The 19,274-nt window shown below is 41.3% G+C and overlaps 1 long non-coding RNA gene across 1 annotated transcript; it reads left to right on the top strand.

Annotated features, from left to right (window-relative positions):
• Window positions 1-921: 921 nt before the first annotated feature.
• Window positions 922-13,654, top strand: LOC105948167. The gene is made up of 4 exons (XR_001171575.3): window positions 922-1,104; window positions 6,230-6,422; window positions 6,838-6,970; window positions 9,873-13,654. It is a non-coding gene; the product is annotated as an uncharacterized LOC105948167 (long non-coding RNA).
• The last annotated feature ends 5,620 nt before the right edge of the window (window positions 13,655-19,274 follow it).

Raw genomic sequence — 19,274 nt, forward strand, 5'->3', positions numbered from 1 at the left:
GCGATTTGCCGAAGTCACCTTGAGAGGAAACTTTGGCTGCTTAGGCAAATTGGAGCCGCATAGGCCATTTATATTCTAGCCGGTGGGATGGCATTGCGGGGAGATTAGTTGCCCGCGACAAATCTCCGTGTGTGTCACGGCCCTAAAGGACAAGGAAATGCTAAATCACTGGGGGGTGCCAAATGTTAGGCGCTCCCTGTCATTGTAATCGTTTACTTGATACCCCTGGCCAACGCTCCTGTTGGGAGTAAACTGCACTGGACCATGGTGTATTTGAGCGAATGTTCCCCTTCCTTCAGTCTTCTTTCTTCTGAATCCCAGGGCCAACGCATGTGCAGTTGAGCGAAAAACAGAGACGTAAAATATAATAAGGCAACCAGTGCCTAGGGCGGCGCGTTTTAGTGAAGCACCGGACCTAAAAACACCCCTGGTGAATAAGCTGGCTTTTTTGTTAGTCGGCTGTTCACTTTATTGCACATGCGCAAAGGCCGAAGCAGGGAGAAGAATTGTTAGCTCCCATACACCCAGATCCCTGCACTATCTCCTAACAGGAGCACTGGCTGGGGGTTTCAGCTTTGTTATTACAATCACTGGGGGTGCCTGACATTTTGGTAATTAAGCTTTACCTTTTTGGGCCTCTGTGTACTTGAAATGCCAAATCCTATTTTGATTTGCAGATTATCAGTAGCCACTGCCTTCTACTGAGGCCCTTACCTATGCTTCTGCAGCACCGACCTAAAACCCATACTACAGCCAGCCCTGTGCTTGATAAAATGTATCAAGAACTTTGGTTTAATTAATTATAGGAATCTACACTGCGACCACAGTGCAGGGAGTCGTATGATTGGTCAAGAAGGCGGAGACAATATCACTTTAAGCCAATTGGCGTACTCGGCTGACAATGGGCGGTCAAAGAAGGCAACGGCGATTTTCTGATTGAAAGCTTTGCGGGCCTTACTGGGGTGTGGGCGTGGCCTGGCGGCTGCGTCGCGCTGTCTGTCTGAGCAGCGAGTGAAAGGGTGGAAGATGGCGGCGTGAAGAGGTGGAGAGGCGAAGAGGCCCTGCTGGGCCCGGGAATCCCGGGACATGAACACGGCAGGTACGGTAAGTCTTGAAGGGAAAACGGGAGGGGGGTTGCAATATGCTTTTCAGCGACTACAGTTTTGTGTATAGTGCGCCTCTATGGTTCTCTTCTAAGGGCAAAGGGTCGTTTAAGCCAGCAGTCATTTATTCACTGGGTCTGCGTGCTAAATAGCACTTCCTGCTGCTGCTGCTGCTGCTGCTGTTGTTGGATTACAAAGGATGCTGGGTAATGCAGTTCATTCATAATTAGAGCTGAACAACGTGGGCGAAACTATACTTCTTACGTACAAGGGCTGCAGGCTCTCTTACACTCTGTATTGGTACCAAGGAGTCGGCAGGCTCTCTTACACTCTGTATTGGGTACCAAGGAGTCGGCAGGCTCTCTTACACTCTGTATTGGGTACCAAGGAGTCGGCAGGTTCTCTTACACTCTGTATTGGGTACCAAGGAGTCGGCAGGCTCTCTTACACTCTGTATTGGGTACCAAGGAGTCGGCAGGTTCTCTTACACTCTGTATTGGGTACCAAGGAGTCGGCAGGCTCTCTTACACTCTGTATTGGGTACCAAGGAGTCGGCAGGCTCTCTTACACTCTGTATTGGTACCAAGGAGTCGGCAGGCTCTCTTACACTCTGTATTGGTACCAAGGAGTCGGCAGGTTCTCTTACACTCTGTATTGGGTACCAAGGAGTCGGCAGGCTCTCTTACACTCTGTATTGGGTACCAAGGAGTCGGCAGGCTCTCTTACACTCTGTATTGGTACCAAGGAGTCGGCAGGCTCTCTTACACTCTGTATTGGTACCAAGGAGTCGGCAGGCTCTCTTACACTCTGTATTGGTACCAAGGAGTCGGCAGGCTCTCTTACACTCTGTATTGGTACCAAGGAGTCGGCAGGTTCACTTACACTCTGTATTGGTACCAAGGAGTCGGCAGGTTCTCTTACACTCTGTATTGGTACCAAGGAGTCGGCAGGTTCTCTTACACTCTGTATTGGTACCAAGGAGTCGGCAGGTTCTCTTACACTCTGTATTGGTACCAAGGAGTCGGCAGGCTCTCTTACACTCTGTATTGGTACCAAGGAGTCGGCAGGTTCTCTTACACTCTGTATTGGTACCAAGGAGTCGGCAGGTTCTCTTACACTCTGTATTGGTACCAAGGAGTCGGCAGGCTCTCTTACACTCTGTATTGGTACCAAGGAGTCGGCAGGCTCTCTTACACTCTGTATTGGTACCAAGGAGTCGGCAGGTTCTCTTACACTCTGTATTGGTACCAAGGAGTCGGCAGGCTCTCTTACACTCTGTATTGGTACCAAGGAGTCGGCAGGCTCTCTTACACTCTGTATTGGTACCAAGGAGTCGGCAGGTTCTCTTACACTCTGTATTGGTACCAAGGAGTCGGCAGGTTCTCTTACACTCTGTATTGGTACCAAGGAGTCGGCAGGTTCTCTTACACTCTGTATTGGGTACCAAGGAGTCGGCAGGTTCTCTTACACTCTGTATTGGGTACCAAGGAGTCGGCAGGTTCTCTTACACTCTGTATTGGTACCAAGGAGTCGGCAGGTTCTCTTACACTCTGTATTGGGTACCAAGGAGTCGGCAGGTTCTCTTACACTCTGTATTGGTACCAAGGAGTCGGCAGGCTCTCTTACACTCTGTATTGGTACCAAGGAGTCGGCAGGCTCTCTTACACTCTGTATTGGTACCAAGGAGTCGGCAGGCTCTCTTACACTCTGTATTGGTACCAAGGAGTCGGCAGGCTCTCTTACACTCTGTATTGGGTACCAAGGAGTCGGCAGGTTCTCTTACACTCTGTATTGGTACCAAGGAGTCGGCAGGCTCTCTTACACTCTGTATTGGTACCAAGGAGTCGGCAGGCTCTCTTACACTCTGTATTGGTACCAAGGAGTCGGCAGGCTCTCTTACACTCTCTATTGGGTACCAAGGAGTCGGCAGGTTCTCTTACACTCTGTATTGGTACCAAGGAGTCGGCAGGTTCTCTTACACTCTGTATTGGGTACCAAGGAGTCGGCAGGTTCTCTTACACTCTGTATTGGTACCAAGGAGTCGGCAGGTTCTCTTACACTCTGTATTGGTACCAAGGAGTCGGCAGGTTCTCTTACACTCTGTATTGGGTACCAAGGAGTCGGCAGGTTCTCTTACACTCTGTATTGGGTACCAAGGAGTCGGCAGGTTCTCTTACACTCTGTATTGGGTACCAAGGAGTCGGCAGGCTCTCTTACACTCTGTATTGGGTACCAAGGAGTCGGCAGGTTCTCTTACACTCTGTATTGGGTACCAAGGAGTCGGCAGGCTCTCTTACACTCTGTATTGGGTACCAAGGAGTCGGCAGGTTCTCTTACACTCTGTATTGGTACCAAGGAGTCGGCAGGTTCTCTTACACTCTGTATTGGTACCAAGGAGTCGGCAGGCTCTCTTACACTCTGTATTGGGTACCAAGGAGTCGTCAGGCTCTCTTACACTCTGTATTGGGTACCAACGAGTCGTCAGGTTCTCTTAGGGGGTCACCTGATATTTATGTATATTTATTTATTTATTTCACAAGTAGGTGTAACTTTCCCTTTATCTTCATAAGGTTACAGTAAAGCACACATGCATGCAGTGGTGCAAGTAGGACTGATGTCCAGACCAATGCATGTGGGTGTGGGATAGGTCCTACTAACAAAAGTTTGGGGGTGAGGGAGACCCTACAACCTAGAGTTTTAGGGTCTCCCTCACCCCCAAACTTTTGTTAATAGGACCTATCCCACACCCACATGTATTGGGCTGGACATCAGTTGGGTCGCCTTAGGTTATCCTGAATCAAATGGCCCCTTGGGGTGTAAAATAATAGATAACCGTACAAATGACAATACAGTATGAGGGATTAGCATCACTGAATTGCCAGGAGATTTTTTTTAATTCAACCTTGAATTATGAAAATATGTGATGTGCTGGTCACATTGGATTTCCTTGGGTGCTTTACATATTGATATTTAATAGCAGGTCTGGTTTGGACATCAAAATTGGCCCTTGCATTTTAAATACACAAAGCCAAACAGCCCCCCACCAGCCCAATAAATAGTGAGTGTCTTACAGCAGCCCCTCTGGCATTTGCCAGAACCCACAGATTGCCAGTCTGGGCATGTTTAAAGGTACAAGAAAGAGGCCTTGTTCTGGTTTGGCAATGAAACCCACAGGCATGATGTATCATATGCTTAATGAGGGGGTCAGGGAAGTTTTGTACTTGCAACTGCAGTTTTGCACCAGACAAGTGTAATGCAGAACCCCAGCAATAATTAAGTCTAGAGCAGGTTTAATAGTTGGAAATGAACAAATATTGTCCACGCTAATACATGATGCTCATCAATTGAAATTGGTGGCAGCGCTGACCCACAGTGCTGTTAATGGGAGTGTCTGCTGCAATACGGTGGCAGAGACAGTTGCAGAATGTTCATACATCTCTGGCATCAACGCTTTGTCCGCAACATAAAGGACCTCGACTGATGATAGGCTATTATTCAGGCTACACATTACTGCAGAACCAGGATGTCAGACTCACAGCTCTTTATGATTTACTATAATTGTTATTTTACTATGATTATTTTACTTCAACTCTCTGAATTCCTGGAACCCAAAACAAACAGCAGAGAGTTCTGGTACCATAACAGCTGGAGGAGCTGTGTACTTAAGGCATTCCTAATGTGTATTATTGTAGCTTGGCTTTTGACTTGGTTAAAATGCACTCTCAGCTGTAGGCACATAAATATATTGCTCTAATGTTAATGTAATAATTAAAAGATTCATTTTATTTCTTATTAGCTAATTTTGTGTTCATAGCCTATATATGATTAGCGTGTTTGTTTGGGGTGTCAGGTTTGGAATATGGTTGTGCTGCCATATTATTAGTTGCTTTTGTTTGTCTTCAGAAAAGAGGTTTATTAATGTAGTATTTTATAGGTAGCCATATGTATTATTGACCAGTCAATGGTAATGATGTATGTACTTCTCTTGTGCCCAGCAGTCAGCTCTTCTGTATTTGTATGAATGTTGAGAAGGAATATTCTGTTTGTCTTGAAAATATGATGTAGACAGTGGTCTTCTTAAACAAAATGCATTTGTTCTATTTTTTTGGTAATCTTTGTTTATTGAAAGTGGTACTACGCCCAAAATATTTTTTTACGTAACAAAAGAAAATACAATTCTCTACAGGCTTTGGATATACATCAGTTCAAAACAATGTTCAGTGCTTTAAAAGTTATTCAGAAATATAACTGAGTTTTGCCCCTTTGTGCTGCTGGTTCTGACTTTGGGACCAGCCAAAACTTCAGTACCCACAGTACCTTGCATTCTGCTTCTCAGCCGCCTTCTGCCACATTGTTCCAAGCTTCAGAACCAGCAGTGTAGAATATAGAAAGGGGCAAATACTACATTTAGTAGCAGTTATATATTGCAAACAACTCTAAAATCTTTACAGATATATAATAAATGTGTTATATACACTATTGATACTGGGCTGGTGCCTGTGTTTGGGTGCGCTTAACAGAAGGCATTGCAATCTGATTGCTTTAATATAACAGTGGTAATAATATAACAACTTTAATATTCTATATTGCTATACGACAGAAGGGTAAAGGTACTGCTTATTGCATGCACGGCTGCAAACACTGGGAATTTTATAAACACCAGATTAATTCTATAAGTCCTGTGAGTGCGGAATCTCTTTGAAATCAGGTTTAATGGAAGCTTCAACACTTTTTCGTGAATTTATTGCTCTTTTCTTTACAACTTTATGTAACAATCATTGTGCCTTCTGCCAGATGTCACTTGTGGCAGCTACCCCGAGCTGGTGTGGTTTTCTCCTAACGGGCACCAGACCGGGGTACAAGGTAAGCGATTTAAGTCAGTTGGGGGTACCTAAAATTTTTGCACCCCCAAGTGACTTAGCCTTTCCTTCTCCTTTAAAGTTTGGCTTTTCACTCAAATGAGGAAGCGGCGCAAAGACAGAAGAAAGAAGAGGATAACTTGCTTGCAGATACCCCGGGCCAGTGCAGGCTTCTACTGGCACCCCCCAGTGATTATACCTTTCCTTCCCCTTTATTGTGCATTTTCCTACCAATGGCCTAGTTATATAGTGTCTGTTCCTCTGCAGCCACAGTTGACTGGAAGCCGTTCTACCCTCCCTGCACAAGGAGAAGAGCAGCACGATACAATGTCTACATGGATGATCCCAGAGCTCCCGCAAGCTTCTGGCCCCGACGTTGATTGATCCTGCAGATGTTCGCTGCAGCGTTTTGAAGGTCAGGGGAAGATCAGATGACTCCGGGGCCCCGCACAATACTCTGGTGAGCGAGCCAGATTTAGCACCCTGCAGCACGGGCGCTTTATGATGGAGCTTTGCAGAGGGCACAGAATGTTTACCTGTAGCGAGACAATCGTTTAAGCTTAACCTCTTCTGAGATGTGCCGGCTTCACAGCATGGGAGCATGCAGTATCATTTTCCCAGGCACAAAAGGCAGGCAGCAAGGAAGCTAAGCGATCTGCTCAGCAAATTAAGCCATATAATGCAGAGTTGATTTGTATCTCAGGTGTTTGGCTATCATGATTTTTCTGTGTATGTAATTGGTTTTAATTATTAGTTAATAAAGCTGCTTGTAAGAAGCTTATCCATATTGATTGCAGGATAGTTTAACATGTATTAGGTAATGGGCACCCCCATTGTAAACACTCTTACCAACCTGAACTGCTTTTATATTGCAGGCCTATCCGGCAGCACATTAACTAGCGATGGTGACGGTGCCTCCCCTGCATTTGCTGATAGCAGAGACTTTCCAGCCTATGAACAATGAGCGCTGTAGTCTATTAGACAGTAATGTAGCTGCTCCGCTCACAGGTAATCCATCATTCCAGCACAAAGCTGTCGTTGGCTGCCTACTGCAGAGCTTCATGCTGAAAATGCAGATACACTGCCTTTGTTTTTTTTTTTATTGCTGCTGCCTTTTCCAGCAAGCAATTCCTTTGTCTTTGAGATGGCCGAGGAGTTCAGAAAAACAGTTATGCTAATCCCTTCCAGTGATCTGAATTACCGGCCTGTATCCATGTTTAGCCTTCCATGTCCGATATTTAACTCTTTATGCTTTTTCATTGCTTTAATTCGAAATGTTCTTTAGGGATTTGGAAATATTATAGTTTTACAGAGCCTAATGAATATGTTGAACCTGCAATTCACCAATTCCAGTTCTTTGGAGCTGCAAAGAAAATATTTGTTTGGCATCTCACAAAGAGCTTACAAATATTGGATTAGTTGCTTGCCAGATACATGTCACACAGCATAGCTCCCAGGTCTGCTGCCAACATTTTCTCTCATGAAAAGAAGGATCTGATTCCATACTTCCCACTGCCTGGCAAACCAAGCATTTTGTTTCCCCAAAAATACTTGTGCTGTTATTTTTTTTTTTTTTTTTTTCCTTTTTTTAACCCTTGTTTTTTTCTGCATAATATTTTTTGCCGTTCAAGATTTGAATAACTAAAACTCTATTTTTACCATATCTTCCCCTGCATGTTTGCCTTTCTAAACGAAAGGTTCTTCTGCTGTACCAAAACAGCTTATGTAATGACTAAGTTAGACATACATATCCAGATTTGACATTTGTATTATCTATCCTGCATGCTGTCTGTTCAGGTGAAATAACTGGAACATGAAATTTACCATCAGGACAGAATTCTCGGTCACAAGATGAAGTCCCCTTACTTGCTATGCATGCAGCTGTAGTTGGGCAGTGTGGTTGAAATTGACCAAACACTTCCTGACCAAAGGGGTTATGTAATAAAAGTTTGCCCAAGAGCAGTAACCCATAGCAACCAATAAGCAAGTAGAATTTACTGGTCACCTCTTTAAAAGCATACATCTTATTGGTTGCTATGGGTTACTGCTACTGGGCAAACTTAGTGCCTTTTATTACATATGGAGGCAAGTATGGTCAACTTTAAATTTGTAGGACATATCAAGAGGGTGTTTGTTGGCAGGGATGCTTTCAGTAATATTTGATTCTATGTTATGCCACCAGGTGAACACTAATAAATGTAACAATATGCTAAGTTAATGTGTGGGCTAAATTATATGCATGAGCATAAAAACAAATTATATAAGAAATCCAACCAGTTCAAAACAACAGATCTGATTAAGTCCCTTGAATATTGAAAAAATAAAGCAAATTCAGAATATTAGGCAGTGCCTCTGGTAATTTTCCACTAAATATTTATAGACAGCCCAGATGCATGCATCTGGGCTGCAAAGCATGTTATCATTGATATATTCCAAGCTGTATTTGAGGATTAATACATGTTTGTTCCTACATATTAGTCCTTATTGTATTATCTGGTGCATTTTTTTGCCACCTTTTTTTGCAAAAGCTTTCTTCTTATATTATCTTTCAATCATCCTCCCTCAAATTTTCTGTTCAGTCCAGTAGTGATATGCGGGCTGGCCTTAAACCCGTGGGTCAGGTGGGCAGGTTCCTGCTGAGCGATCACTTGCACCCTTCCCGCTTTGACCTTCCTTTGCCTGGCTTCCGCATCCAGCAACCTATATTTATAGGCACGTGTCTGCCCTCTTTGTGATGTCAGAGATGGGGCGGTCTAAAAAGAAAGGTGCCGGGTTAGGGTTGGGATCGGGTGGTTTTTGAATTATTAGCCTCCCTGTTCTTACTTTCCAGTTTTCCAATGGGGGGTGCTGACCCCAGCGGCAAACTCTTTCAGAATAGCACTCTCTACATCATACTAAAAGTTAATTTAAAGGTGAACAACCCCTTTAAGTTCGGCATACACATAAAAAGATCAGCTGGTAAATTTTTGCCTAATTTAGTAGGCCAGTATAGGCCTGTGCATTACGTCAATCCTCTCCAGACAGGATTTTTAAAACTAATTAATTAATAGATAACTGGCCAGATTACGGTTGTGCAGGTCATCAGTTTGGCCTTAGTACATCTGCCAATATAAGCTACCAAATTCGTCTGTAGGGGTACCTGGTTTCATCCTGTGTATGACAAGCTTAAAGGAACAGTAACATCAAAAAATTCAAGTGTTTTAAAGTAATTAAAATATAATGTGCTGTTGCTCTGCAAAAAAAAACTGGTGTTTTTGCTACAGAAAAGCTACTATATAAATAAACTGCTGTGTAGCCATGAGGGCAGCCATTCAAGCTGGAAAAAAGGAGAAAAGGCACAGGTTACATAGCAGATAACTAGTAGATAAGCCCCATATAATGGGGGTTTATCTGTTATCTGCTAAGTAACCTGTGCCTTTTCTCCTTTGAATGGCTGCCCCCATGGCTACACAGCAGCTTACTTATATAAACTATAGTAGTCTTTCTGAGACAAACACACCAGCTGTAGCAATGCAGGGCAACAGTACATTATATTGTTATTACTTTTATACACTTTCATTTTTTGGTGTTACTGTTCCTTTAAGTTGTCTTTAAAGAGTATATATTTATGCAGAATGTAAATTACAGGCAACATTTCCCCAACTGTCAGAGTCAGGAGAGAAACAAACACAATTATCAAAGCAGATAGACGTATCAGTTTATCATGTTCTAAAACCCCACCCAAAAATGGTGACAGTGGATCTTTAGAATAGTAATTAACAGGGCTCTCTTTACTTACCTGTATTGGTCAGAATTTGTATACAATCCGTATGTGGGCTTTTCTGTTGTTCAGCCCTGTACTGCTTCACTTTATTTACTTCTTAATACTACAACCAACCTGAATTCTGTTCTTTCTCCTCTATTTATTTAGGTACCTGCTCATTAAATGAACTGAAGGCAGCTATGAAGCCCTTCCTTAGTGGAAATGGAACGTGGCCCCTTGTCTCATTTGACAGGCTAAAATGAGGTCTTGAAACTGAAAGCCAAGTATCATGTACCAAATATTACAGATTGTGCAGCTTTACCACTGAATGCACAATTATGTCATGCCAATTACAATCCATTTTTTTTGTTTTGAAAAGTCCATTTTGCTTTTATCGTTGAGGAACGACAATATGAATATGAATCTAAAGTCTTATTCATTTGCAGTGTCCTTTCTAGATTCCTACACGTCGCCCCTTTTAATAGAAGCAGATATAATAGGAAAGAAAACCTCCTTGATGTATATAATAATGCTATTTTACCATGAAAAGGAACTGTGAGAAAAATGGAGTTTTTACTTCAGTCAGCTTCAGGGTTGGGCCACAAGATCTTCCATTTCCCATTTTCACTCAACTTCGCATTTCATGAAGCATTTTTTTTCCTCCGTTTCCAGTCCTTTTCTAACCATGGGATTTGGACCATACGGACTTGCAATGTTTCCACTTTTTTATGAAGGTAATGTATTCAGGACATCGCAGTTGTGTGCTATTCTACATCAGAGACCTCAGATCAAAAGAAAAAACTCCCGTTGTTTACAGATGCACTTAATTTCATGCACAACTTTATCTTTCATGAAGATGGCTGGAGAAATCTACTGGTCCTTGCAGCGTCAACTTTCGTGACTGTTTGGAAACTTCTACAAAAACAAATGAGTTCCTGAGGGAAATTAGACAGCTTATGTCAAAATATGTCCCCTACAAAAAAAAATATATATTTCTGCTCGTCACTGAAAGATTAATATTTTAAGAGAAGTTTTTTCTTTCAACAACTTTTTGATTTCATCCTTTGAATTCTTTCTTCAGATTCATCTTTGCATATTAGGTATGTATTAAATGGGAGCCGAGAGTCTGAGCTTTTTTTTTTTACAATTATTATTATAAATAGATATACAGAATATGGGTTTTGGTGCATGTATTTGTAAGGATCATTTTTAGTCAGGTGGTTGGGTTATTTTAGTATTATGAAGAGATTATAACAGGCTCTTTTTATAGTTTATTGAAAAACTTCGATTTGATTCCCTCGGGGAGAGAACAAGGGAATTGTGTAAATGCAGTAGTTTTTGCAATTTTTGTTGGGTAATGTGGAGTTTTAGCATTATGTGGTGGAGAAGCAATTTTTCAGTTGTATATCAGCCAACCTTCTTGAAATCATGGGTGCTTTGTGACTAGAAGTATCCCTATAGTGTGCCACAATGTTCCAAAGTGGATATTTGCATCAATTGTATTCTGAGGGGTTAATCCTAGAAAATACAGTTCTACAACTTTTAGGCCAAATTGACTCTTCAAGAGGTATAAAAGTGAAAGGCTCAAACTAAATTATATTATTTATAATGGACAAAATTCATACTGCTGTCCATTTGAAAATTAAGTTGGGAACTTTGCTTATAGGGGATTAATTGCATCAATCATAGCACTGCTTTGCTACGGCAGGTACATTTTAAGGGGCGTTGAGTTCTTTATTACCCCTTCTCATAACTGCTGAAGAACAATTTGGAATGGGTGAACCTGTGTTTGAAAATCACAGTAATATTTTATTTTGTACTTACTTTTTTTCTGGAACCAAAACCAGGTATTTACCCAAACTCCAAAGGTAATCGGTTGTATTCATCACAGAGCTATTTCTCCACATTGCCTTGAATCCTCTCTTGTAGAGGCTTTTTTTTTTTTATTTTCATTACTGGGGATGTGCAATATTGCCGTACATATGTATATTTTACTACTTGTGAACAAAATGTTACAAGTTGTCTGAGAACAACAAAATCACCAATGTCTTCCATTTTGAGATGTGTATAGTTCCATAAAAAGCATTAGTGCTATGTAGCAAATTGTAGTGCCACTTTAGGATCTGTGCATGAGATTAACGTTTTTTTTTTGTAACTGTTTTTTGAGTAAAAACAATTTATTGCTACCAAATTTAAAGAAAAAAAAAGGTGCAGTGTTCCTTATTAGTCCAGAAGAAGCTCTGCCAGCAGCCGCTGATTTCTCTTGCTGCATTTATAGTCTTTAAATAATAGGCACTTGCTTTGTATATAGGGTATATCTGATATAGCAGATATTAGGGACATTTTAAAATAAAGGTATTGAAATATATATATATTTTTAAAACATTGAATCAGAAAAACAGCTGCATGAAATCAAATGGGGAATTGCCGGGAAACTGTAAGAATTCTTACAGAGTATTGACACAAGTACATATTCAAGCATGGATTGCATAGGCTGTAGTAATACATGGTATTGCTAGAAAGACGATCTGAGGTTGAGTTAAAATACAGTGGTTGGCAGGATCATATCTGCCATGTAGGTACTGTGGGTCCATGTTTAGGGGGGTAGCCCCTAGGTGCCTATATGGTAAATAAAACTATTTGGAAGGCAGAGCTGGGGGAACCTTCTTTCCCAGTGATAAGCACAGGACAGACAGGCTGCCTGCGTATGTGCTAACCGCTGGTGAAGGGGGACAGGCTAAGGTTTAGTGCCTAAGGCAGCACCGGACCTAAAAACAGCCTGTTTGATGTGTTATGCTTTTGTAAGCTGTGCTTTTAATGAAACCACTAGATTTTAGAAATGATTGTGAATACTGGACTAAGAAAAAAAAATCCACTAGCCTTTTTCCTTTCAAATAGAACCCCTAATATCATCTCATTGACTTTGTGTTGATATTGTGGGGTGGATACACTGCACCTTTTTATTAAGGACCTATTTGTAAATGTGCCCCGGCGAAGGGGTTCTTCTAGGCAAATGCATGCTCTTCTTTTAATGTTAAGTATTTCTATATATTAGGAAGTAAGAGAATGTATAAATGGTGAACAAGTAGTATTGGAGGTTTTTTTAGGAGCCTCTTCCATGTATGCATGGTGTCACAGAACAAAGACTTCAACCAAGGAAGCAATAAGAGCTCAGCTTTATGGTAGCATTCATTTCAACTAGATTAGGTGCAACATTAAGGAGAAACCTGAAATACCTCTGTGACTGGAATCCAGAAAGCACAGTATGTTGTTCTTGATGCAAACAAAGCCATACCTTGTTATACCTTCAGTAGCAATAAGAATTTTGCATGATTTAGTCGCTTACCTTTGTACAGTAGAACGCTGGTTGTAATTATCCGCATGTTACCAGGGGCTGGGGTTATTTACGTTCAGAGTTGGCATTTTTATTGCTCTTGTGAAATTGGATTTTTGAGATGGATTTTCATGGAATCACCATAAATCTCTTTAGCACCTATGTAGCAAGGTTGCACAATATCCTTATATTTCAGCTCGATATTGAAGTCTTTTTATGGATATTACTGAAGGACTGAGCATTGTTCTTGCAGGCTATTTCAGACTGTGTCAATTCTGATAGGGATATACATTTTTATTTGTAAAATTGTGTACTCAGACAGTTCACCTACTTCTATAACCTTGTTACAGATACTTTTTATGTTGGCTCCTTGTCAGTGTGTTAAATGTTTTAAGAGAAAACGTACCCTTTAAAGAGCAATAGCGTGCTTGCATGTATAAATACAAACACACAGAATGTTCTGTGAGTATAACAAGCTGTGTTTATACTGTATTGTCATGCGGAAAAACACGGAACATAAGCACTACCTAAAACAAGGGTTTGCTGCAAACTGGTGAAAAAAAATCTGTTGCACAGATATAAATGCCCATTGATGGGACAGATTCTTTCATCATTTAATAAGACAACATACAGAGCTACACTCAGTTTCCTAACTTCTTGGCATAGCTGTTCAATATCAGACATTTTTATTAGTTATTTAGCTTTTTATTCAACATCTCTGTTTGGGATTTCAAGAGCTGTCTGGTTGCTAGGGTGCAACTTACCTTAGCAACCAGGCAGTGGGTTTAATAGGACTGATTAACAAAAGCAGGAGCACTCACTGATCACTCTTACAATCCACCCCCAGATAGGTGTCACAGTCTCTCCTTATGAGTCCTTAGCATGGAGCACCAACCAGGCAGATTAAAGTATAAACTTTTATTAGTCACATATCTCCTTGATGTTTTTCTATCTGGCTTCACCTAAAAAACATGAGCTTGGCTTGACGCGTTTTGTGGCAAACAGACACACACGTGGCTGTTTGCACAAAACGCGCCAAGCTTGTGGTTTTTAGGTGAAGCCAGTTACATCTCCGTGTTTTTTTGTTAAATAAGAGACTGGAACATGCATAAGAGAGGGCCTAAATAGAAAGATAAGTAATAGAATCGTAGTCTCACAGAGGTGAATTACCCTGTTAAATATTCAGTTCCACTACCTTGGGAATAAATTGTATTTCCTGCTATGCATAGAACTGTATCTGCATATGGTGCATAATTTATGATATTGTTGAGTGCCATTAAAAAACACCTATGTGAAGGATTTCCAATCTGTAAAACCTAGAAGTCAATCAGTTTGGCCAAACCTGCTTTAGGTCATATTGGACATTCACATGGCGGTATCATTTTATCATCTCTGGGAGTAAAATTGTCCTTGCTGCCTGCCCACTGGTGCATCACTAGTACCTTGCAAGACTGTCCATACTGCCATCCTGTTAGATGGTGATCAGTGTGTCCTGAGTGACAAATCTGTGTGCCCTGAGGGCTATTGCACCCAAAGCATTTTTGTTATTATCAGCTTTGCATGAAACCATAATGCCGGGCCCTTTACTGTCAGTTGTGGATTCATACTAGTTTGAGCTGGTGACCGAAACTCAAGCCAACATTCCAGAAAATTGTGTCAAAAGTTGTTTACTTTGCCTCTGTGGGACACTTCTGGATCTTTTATTGTGCCAACTGTGAGTCAGGTCAGTTTTGTAAGCAAAATGTTGACTTGTTTGAGGAGGTCACATTTTTATTAGTAATTGTATGTGTTTAGTGCCCCAATCTATTAAGTCGCTCCATTACGTCTTGGAAAAAATAACATTCATTACATAGAGCCTGTTTATTTAATTTCAGTTGTGTTTATGTTGTAAGTGGTATTCTTTGGAGGAAATAAATCATCACATATATCTGGATCATGTTGGATTGCTAGTATGACCAAGAAAACAAACAGACCTGGCTTGGTTTTATTGTGGGTTCACACATGAACAGAACTGCAAGGTCAGGGAGGATTCCTATTAACAGATCCCTCTTTGGGGCTAAATTCTACCACTAGGGGCGCGTTATCAAAAGTTGAGATGCTCTATCTCAAACTACAAAATGCAATTCTCACACAGACCAAGTTTTTTGGCATTTATTCGTTTTCAAGTATTGCCATATCCTCAGCAACAGAACTCGGGAGCCAAAACCTGCCGAGACATTTCAATTGAACTATTTGTATATGCCTCTCATTAGAGATTAGTTTAAATTTTCTTGAGTCAATGGGAATACTAACGTAAAAACTTTAAGAAAATTTTAGCAGGAACATGTGTGCATCAAATGATAAATAGGCAAGTCATTTTTCAGAGCCCACTGCCTTGGTTTAGAGTTCTGCAGTAGGTTAGGCAGGTGTTACCCACAAGAAAAGCCGGATGCCCTGCAGGTTGTGGGTAGAATTTCTAGATGCGAGTCTTGGGTCTTATCTATAGTTCTTATTTTATATCATCTTTAGTTTAAACATTTTGAAATGTTTTTCTACCCTGCCCAGTTCTGATGTCACTTCTGGTTTGCAGCAATAGCATTTCCTGTTTGTAGAGGGTCCAAGCAGGTGGAAATAGAGGGTTGCAGGTTTGGGTTTTAAAAATTGGTTCAATCCGGGACTATTCCATGGTGTCTAATTGCATTTTGGGAGGTTTTGTTACTGCTACATGGTGGGCTTTACCTGTTTAAGTAGAACAAAATTAAGTTGCTCTTTATTAGCAAAATAACAATACATTCATTAATGCATCTTAGTGTAGCACGGTCATGGTCCCTACCATTAGGAATACTAGCAAGGGTACCAAAGTCTAGGGTGAACAAGGCCTTAAGATATCCATTGGATACAGACTGCTGCTCTGGGAGTGCATCATTGAACTAACTGCAAGAGAAATAGAAGGAGTGTTACTGTAACAAAGTCTAGGCCGTAGGGAATGCTATTTAGAGATATGTATATAAAATATATATACACAGTATATTTTTCTAGTATTAGTATTGTGATCACGCATGACTCAATTGTGATGTTACTTCTATAACCAATATATGCATTTAACTGATAAAGCAATAGGAATTATCACATATTTTGTTATGAATGTATGACTTCTGTTAACCTAGGCAATTGTAACTGACGGAGGAGACGGCTGCTCCGTGGATGTGGAGGATACTGTAGGTGCTTCTGCCGGTAATAGGTTAGCAATGTCTAGCTGGGAAAGTCCTGTTGTGGCTGGGTACCTCCCTGCTCCAGAGTCTGGAGGAGAAATAATATTTCTACACAATGTGGTTGTGATAGGAACATTATGTTCTGGGTCCCTTTGGGAAAACTCAACGAGGTGTGGAGTCTATTGATATTAAGAAAGCATTATAGTGGCTGTAACATCTCTGAGGATAATGGAATGTGTGGCGTGTTTTGATGGCTGCAACTCTAAGGAAGGCAATTAATCTGTTCTTGATGCTGGCAGCTATTGACTGGGGAAATACTGTTGTCTGTTGCATATAGTGCCCCTGAGTAATGTGAAAGCTCTTATTTTTGCTTTCAGTTTCCACTGAATAGAATGGGAAGTGGCTGCCAGTGTTTAAGGCCTATGGCATACAGAGTCTTTGACTGCAAGTGCTGAGGTGGAAAACAGTATGGTTACACCCCCAAAATATACTCTTATTGCAGAGTATGCCAAATGCTAGTCTTATGGCACACAAGGACACTAACAGGTGGCCCCATCATAAATGCAGAGGCCATTTATCACCTCCAGTATTTGCCATGCTCTACAAATGGCAAGAGAGAGTTTTGGTGACTGAGCAGAGGGGCAGTGAACCCACCCAGTATGTCATGAGCCTATATGAGGTGGTCAAGTTTTTATAAAGACTGTGCCATTGCAATGTCCTGTCTGCCACTGTCCTAAAACCAGATAGGCACCACCAGTCCTGGTGGCCTTGAAGCTCTGTACTAAGAGGCAGAGGATGCTGTCTTAAAGAGTAAAATATAGGATGGAAGCTGGAACACAAAATAGTTGTAATGTATATATTTTATAGTTCCGCATGTTGTGTCTGAATGAAAATATCCTGAAGTACAGTGTGTGTTATAGAGGTCAATGTTGCATTACTTCTTTCTACTGTTATTGCACCATGCAGTGACCAGCCATTAAACATTAATATTAAAGTGGGCTGGCCTATATGATAAGGACCTCAAACCCTATAACTAGTATTTAAGGGGTTAATATACCTCCCTTGTTTTTGTGCTGAACATACATTGTGCCGACTGGTTTTATTTGTGAAGATAAACAGGGTAAATAGAGAAACCAGTTCACAGATAAACTCCCTGTATAAGGGCTCTGGCACACGGGGAGATTAGTCGCCCGCGACAAAACTCCCTGTTCGCGGGCGACTAATCTTCCCGGATTGCCATCCCACTGGCGAAAATGTAAGTCGCCGGTGGGATGGCACACGCTGCGCAGGCGATTTCGGTAAATCGCCGAAGTTGCCTCGCGAGGCATTTTCGGCGACTTACATTTTCGCCGGTGGGATGGCAACTTGGGGAGATTAGTCGCCCGCGAACAGGGAGATTTGTCGCGGGCGACTAATCTCCCCGTGTGCCAGAGCCCTAAGGCTAAGGACCCACAGAGCAGTTTAGTTGCCCGCGACAGATCTCTGCTGTTGTGGGCAACTAACCATTTCAAAATGCCTGCAATAGGAATCGCCAGTGGAAAGGCCATCACATTGCTGTGCTATTCCAAAGTGTGGTTAGTTGTCTGTGATTGCAGAGATCTATCAGCGGTGACCGAATGCTCTGTGAGTCCTTTGCCTAATGGGCTTCTGCTTATCTGTAAGTCAAAACATAACAAAGAGGTGAAGTGAGGGATTTGTTTTTACAGAATTTTATCTATAGATAAAAACAACTCCAGGGGAGATAGCAGGTGTAAAACCAAAATAATTCTGTTACTGCTTTATATAATTATGAAGTCAACAAATTGTTTTCAATAGACAATGTATTTTCAGCATAAATGCTACTTATTTTTGCTTATGTTGGAAAATAAGGACTATATAAGTGTATGCTGCCCCTTTATACTCAATAATGAGAAATAAGAATGTTTTGTTCTAGTCATGTCCCTCAAGCACATTTTATTAAAGGTATGCTGTTATGGTATATTTAGGCTTGTGTTCATTTTATGTAGAGTTTGCAATAGTGACAAATCAGGCTTGTTATTAATTAGCCTGATATTACGCAAGTGGTATATAGGGAAGAGGGATTAGAAGTAGTAGCAGCTTGAAGTGCTTGGCCACAGAAATCCATTGTAGGGTAATTGCTGGATGTTTACATTAAAAGAAATAAAATCTAAACAGAACAACCTCCTGAGAAACACTAGCAATAACTGTATTTAAAATAAACCCCTAGACATCTGCCTTGTCTCTGAATAACTCACGTCTGGGGTTATTTGGGAAATCATCCTGACACTACTGTAGAGTAATGCTTTCACACCTAAAGGAGGGTATGATGGCTGATGTAGCCTAAGGTGGTGGTCAGAACTCTGATACGCATAGGGGCTCAGTCATAACCTGGACCAGGTATAGATATTTCCCAAGTCTGTGAAGTCTTTTAGGGGAAATATACATCCCTTTATTTGCAGGCACATTTCTTATGGGAGAATCTTCAGAAAAAGCCACGTCAGTAACAGGCTACTTGTACTGTACATAGAACTGCTGGACTTGTAAGCTGGCTATAGTAACCACCGCTTTCATGCATTTTACCAGAACTGTGTGCTTAGCCCATGCAGGCCCTACTATTGACCAATGGCACCACCACAGGGATCTGATTATATATATATATATATATTTTTTTTTTTTTTATTCAACACATGTATTGGTCATCTGTCACCTTCACAACACTGTTTGTAGTCAGGATTCATATCTGCTGTGGTGAACATTTAGTCAGCCTGTAGGCAGTTACTCAACATGGAGTTACTACATAACCAATCACAACCCTTACTGGGCACCCACTAGTTTTTTTTTTTTCATGCTTGGATTACTCCCCATCTCTTTAAAAGAAAAATTTGGGGACCCCTGAGTTAACTGTTCAGTAACACGCTAAAATTAGTTGTTCAACAGTACTGCTGTTAATCAATAGTTTGCCATTTGCAGAGGGGAAAAAAAAAACCAACCCCATTGTGTTTCCTGGGTTCAGCACACATGTAAGAGTCTCAGTAGCCGCTAGCA

The sequence above is a fragment of the Xenopus tropicalis genome, chromosome 8 (genome assembly GCF_000004195.4).
Source record: "Xenopus tropicalis strain Nigerian chromosome 8, UCB_Xtro_10.0, whole genome shotgun sequence".
NCBI classification, from domain to species: domain Eukaryota; kingdom Metazoa; phylum Chordata; class Amphibia; order Anura; family Pipidae; genus Xenopus; species Xenopus tropicalis.